Source organism: Herpailurus yagouaroundi, unplaced genomic scaffold (genome assembly GCF_014898765.1).
Source record: "Herpailurus yagouaroundi ecotype Mexico unplaced genomic scaffold, PumYag 28, whole genome shotgun sequence".
Lineage (NCBI taxonomy): Eukaryota > Metazoa > Chordata > Mammalia > Carnivora > Felidae > Herpailurus > Herpailurus yagouaroundi.
Window position 1 is genome coordinate 44,849,132 of NW_024412376.1, and position 5,859 is coordinate 44,854,990.

Sequence of the window (5,859 nt, forward strand, 5' to 3'; positions counted from 1 at the left end):
CGTTGAAAAAAAAAAAATGAAATAGACTTTATTTATTTTTTTTAATTTTAAAAAAAAATGAAATAGACTTTATTTATTTTTTTAACTAAAAAAATGAAATAGACTTTATTTATTTTTTTAACTAAAAAAATGAAGTAGACTTTATTTATTTTTTTAATTAAAAAAATGAAATAGACTTTATTTATTTTTTTTAATTAAAAAAAATGAAATAGACTTTATTTATTTTTTTTTTTAAATTTTTTTTTTCAACGTTTATTTATTTTGGGACAGAGAGAGACAGAGCATGAACGGGGGAGGGGCAGAGAGAGAGGGAGACACAGAATCGGAAACAGGCTCCAGGCTCTGAGCCATCAGCCCAGAGCCTGACGCTGGGCTCGAACTCACGGACCGCGAGATCGTGACCTGGCTGAAGTCGGACGCTCAACCGACTGCGCCACCCAGGCGCCCCGAAAAATGTTCTTAATAGGCAGTTATGGTTTAGATTATACACTAATTGGAAAGGGCTTCATTTTTACAGTATAAATCATTTTCCTTTTCCTTAGCAACATAAATTATTAAATCAACTTTATTCTTTTTTAATTTTTATCCTTTTATTAAGTTTATTTATTTTGAGAGAGAGAGAGAGAGAGAGAGAGAGAGAGAGAGAAAGAGAAATGGGGGGAGGCAGAGAGATAGAGAGGGAGAGAGAGAATCCCAAGCAGGCTCTCCACTGTCAGTGGAGACCCAGTGCGGGGCTCAAACCCACGAACTGAGAGATCATGACCTGAGCTGAAGTAGGACGCTTAACCGACTGAGCCACTCAGGTGCCCCATAAAGCAACATTATTCTATGACACTCTGACGCCTGAACTTTGAATGCAATTTCACAAATTAAGCACATGATACAGAAAGAGGAGAACTGGCTTGACAACATAGCCGGCAGGTGCTTATGACAAACCACCACTGAGATGAGACATCATCAAAACTCAAAAGGAGAGCGTCTTAGCTGGCACTTAGAGAAGTGTAGCATCCAGAAGTCAGCAGGCTGTCCGAATTCTACCCCATTTCTAAACACACTTGAAGTGACATGTCTAATTTTTGATGCCACTTTTTTAAAGAAATTCAGAAAACCATATATATAGATATAGATATAGATATAGATATAGATATAGATATATAGATATAGATATAGATATATATGGGAATAGTGTAAATCAGTGAAAGGAATTCCTGTACTTGGTGGAGGTAAAGTTCATTGTAGCCCTACTTCTGTGGTTCAAAATCTCTGCAGCCTTAAGAGAAAATCATTTAATCTCTCTGGGTCTCACTTTACACAGGACATCTATAAAACAAAAGGGTGGACTTGATGAATAATTTATAAGGATTTTGTTCAGTCTTAAAATTCCAACATTTTTGGCAGGACATTGTGAGGTAATAACTAAGGCTTGTCCTTCCAGCATTCCTGTCTTGTCTTCCCCTGTGGAGCTGCTAGCTAGCTTTCATTATTTAGAACAAGGGTAAATACAGTATACAAAAAAGTCATTTGAATTTTTATTGTTGTTTTTCAACTCATTTTAGCCACAATCATCTTCAAACCCAAGGCAATTGATTGCAAGTGTGAAGCTATTTGATAGAGGGTTCCAAAAATATGACAGCCAAATTTTAAACTATGTCTATGTAAATACTGTGGAATTATTTGAGAGCTCGTTTTTCCCCAAAAAGAGATAAAGTCAACTTTCTGGGAAGGAGAAATAAAAGGGGATGTGACCAGACTTTAGATAGTGATGAATCCCTGAACCCGGTGCCATCCCCTCAGGCAAGTGCCAGGAGTAGGGAGAACAATAAAAACCTCAAATTATTTTGAGGGTATCCCAGACCACAGAGAACCATTGGCTAACTTCCCAAGGAGGTTGCAAGCCTCCTAGAGAAACCCAACATTCATCATGGCAACTGAGCAGTAAGGTAGCAATGGTAGAATGAACTGCCTAAATGCCCGAGGACAGCCTCACAGAATTCCGTACTTCCTAAAAGATGGAAAGGACGCCCTGTATCCCCAAGAGGAACATAGGCTGGGCTGAGAGGCCCAGAAGAGTAGAAATCTTTCACAGACAGGGAGAAGAGGATTAAAAATGAGCTGTTCTTGGAAAACAGATTAAAGGCAAATATGTCAATTTGGATTTGGATGCTCTGGAACTGGATGTTGACAACCAAAGACAAGCCAGGACTGTGCATCTGGACTCTGATGCCAAGGGACCATTCCTTACTCTATGATAGTAAGATTCTTAAGTATGGGGCCCCAAAATTTATTGTTCAAGAGATATGGACTAAATTGTGTCTCCCCAAAAATTCGTATTTTGAAAACCTAACCCACAATGGGGTGGTATTTGAAGGTGGGGTCTTTGAAAGATAATTACATTTAGATAAGATCATGGGGTCCTCATGATGGAATTAGTGGTCTGGTAAGAAGAGACACCACAACGCTTGGTCTGTCTCTCCCCACCATGTGAGGTATGAGGACACAGACAAGGCAGCCATCTGCAAGCTAAGAGAAGCTTCACCAGAATCCAGAACCCAAACATACTGGTACCCTGATCTCAGACTTGTAGCTTCCAGAACTGTGAAAAAATAAATATCTGTTGGTAAGCCATCCAGTCTATAATATTCTGTGATGGTAACCTGAGCAGAATAAGACAGCAAGTCAAGACACTTTTGAGAATGAAAGGATACATGAAAATTGATTATAATTTTATATTTGAAATATTTATTCATTGAACAGTTAATTCACCATATTATTTATATTGGCTGATGTATAAAATAGTTTTCATAAAAATTATTTTCAAAGATAAATTTTTTTCTAAAAAGTAGTATGACATATTTTCTTGTAGAGAAAAGCAAACTATAAAAATTGTCTATAAAAGCAAACTATAAAAATTGATTGTCTAAACAAAAAATTAGCACAAACCATATATCTCTCTAATATTAATTCACTAATATTTTTCTGCAGGATGTATTACTATTTTAATATGGTTTTAAATTTTTAATTTTTCAAAAATTGCCTAAAATCTTCAGTTAATATTATATTAATACACTTGAAAACGACATGTATTTACTTTTTTTTTTTGTAGACTATATGGGATTTTTTGGTCATATAATATTTTAATTGAGGAAATATTTAGAGGTTCTGAATTACCTAGTAAGTTCAGAGACAAATTCCAAGTGGAAGATAGTCTCAATTCTACTTTTAATGAAATATGTAAATATATCAGTTCAAACATTTTTATAGACACTGTCTTTTGTCTCAGTTTAGAGTTTTCCTTTTCTACAAATATACCCTATAAAGGTTTACCCTCTAAAAATCTACCTTATAAAGTTCATAAAGTAAATTCTCCATTTATAATATTTTTAGTGTTTTGCAAAACAGATGCTGCAAAATCATAGGTCTTTTCAATTTCGTTGCATTTCAGTACATAATATAATCCAATTACAAAAAAAGGAACTGGATCAAAAGATTTTTTTTCTGCAAGTCATTTCAAAGGCTTTTACAGAATTTTTAAATTAAATCTTGCACACTGTTTGAGGCCTCATCATTTAATTTGTTCATGTCCCCGTTTTTGTAGGGATAAATTTGCCTTTGTTTGCAGCTATTGCAAAAACTAGTTTTTGGCTTCAATTCACTGGATATTTTGATAATAGATTTCCAAACATTTTTCTTAAATGCAGAGTTCTTTCAGAGAATATTCAATGCCATTCTTTCCCATCTTGCAAGATGCTGGGTGAAAAAGCTGAGAAGCCGGATACTAAGGAGAAGAAACCTGAAGCCAAGAAGGCTGATGCTGGTGGCAACGTTAAGAAGGGCAACCTCAAGGCTAAAACGTCAAAGAAGGGGAAGCCCCACTGCAGCCGAGACCCTGTCCTGGTCAGAGGAAGTGGTAGATACTCCCAATTGGCTATGTATTCGAGACAGGCTGTGTACAAGAGGAAGTATTCAGCAGCTAAATCCAGGCTTGAAAAGAAAAAGAAGTTCTGCTACTGTCACAAAACCAGTTGGTGGCGTCAAGAATGGTGGTATCTGAGTGGTTAAACTTCGCAAAATGCCTGGGCATCATCCTACAGGAGGTGTGCTCAGAAGCTGTTGAGCCATGGCAAAACACCTTTCAGTCAGCAGGTGAGGAAACTGCGAGGGACCACTTTAATCGTCCTCACTGGGCACCACAGAGGCAACAGGGTGGTTTTCCTGAAGCAACTGAGCATGGCTTGTTACTTGCGACCGGACCTCTGTCCCTCAATCGAGTTCCTCTTCGTAGAACACACCAGAAATTAGTCATTGCCACCTCACCAAAATTGATACCAGCAGTGCGAAAATCCCCAAACACCTCACCGATGCTTACCTTAAGAAGAGGAAGCCGTGTAAACCCAGACACCTGCAATGTGACATCTTCGACACAGAGAAAGAGAAAATATGAGATTACAGAGCAGTGCAAGGTTGATGAGAAAGCCGTGGACTTGCAAATTCTGCCAGAAATCAAAGCTGTTCCTCAGCTTCAGGGTTACCTCCGCTTTGTGTATTCCCTCCGGAATGGAGTTTACCCTCACAGATTGGTGTTCTAAATTTCTTACAAAGAACCTAATTAAATAACTGATCCATTAAAAATAAGAAGAAAATATTCAATGCCATTACAGGACTTGTAGGTTGATTTACAAAATAGTTCTCTTAAAGACTGAAACATTTCTAAAATCTGTGGATGAACAGCAAAGAGAGAATGCACTTATGACCTTGCAAAAATACATTTCGGGTACTTAACATAAGCTTCATCATGAAATTTTTATAGTACTTTAATGTTTATAAATTTTGACATCTGTAGTTTCTATTTCAATGTTTACTTATTTTCTGTGACAGAGACAGAGCGTGAACAGAGGAGGGGCAGAGAGAGAGGGAGACACAGAATCTGAAACAGGCTCCAGGCTCTGAGCTGTCAGTGCAGAGCCTGACGCAGGCTCAAACCCCCAAAGGGTAAGATCATGGCCTGAGCTAAAGTCGGAGGCTCAACTGTCTGAGCCACCCAGGCGACCCTGTAGTTTCTATTTCAAATGGTAGACTATTGACAGTTTGTTGGAGGAAATTATAACTTATTTGTGTGCCAGAGCCAACTCCAAGAGTATTTTTCTCTGTAAGTTTCTTAATTTAGTAAGACCACTACTTTACCCGTGATGTACAGGGCTCTGCTAAATTTGTATCCACATTAATATTGCAAAAACAAATAATTGTATATTTAGTGTTGAACTTTTAACTGAACATACAGTAGACTTATCTTCAACAGACTGACCTTCCAAAGCTTTACTTTGTTATGTGAATTTAATGAAAGAAACCCAACCATAATAGAAATAACTGACTGCATGAAGCATGTGATTAAACTTTTACAAAATGGCAGCCTTTAACCGTTTACAGACATTTTCCTTTGCCAATGAAACCAACATATTACAGCTATCACTTCCCTTTCCATGGGGATACAAGGAACACTCGGATTCCAAAAAATGAATGAAATCAGTTTAGAAGGAAAGTAATTTGATCTCAATGAAAAGTCATGCTTCAGAGTGATAAATAAACACATTTTCTGCAGATGCACCTGTGAAATTGAGATATTTGGGTACGGTTTTCTAAAAATAATCATTATCTTTTGAATTAGATGCTTCTACCTTCAGCATATCTATTTCTTCCAGCTTTTATGTAATTAGTTTTATCTCTACATACAGCCTGCACAAATATTTTGTGCAATTCACATGCTTATCAACTCTCTTGAGAAATGGGAACTTAGTATTTAATTATTCATTAAGCATGTATTAACATATTGGTGCTAAAAGGGGTTATTGCAAAAAAATTTAA

General features: G+C 36.8%; 1 pseudogene; it reads left to right on the forward strand.

Annotated features, from left to right (window-relative positions):
- The first annotated feature begins 3,724 nt into the window (after positions 1 to 3,724).
- On the forward strand, positions 3,725 to 4,895 carry LOC121027145 (60S ribosomal protein L6-like; annotated as a pseudogene).
- The last annotated feature ends 964 nt before the right edge of the window (positions 4,896 to 5,859 follow it).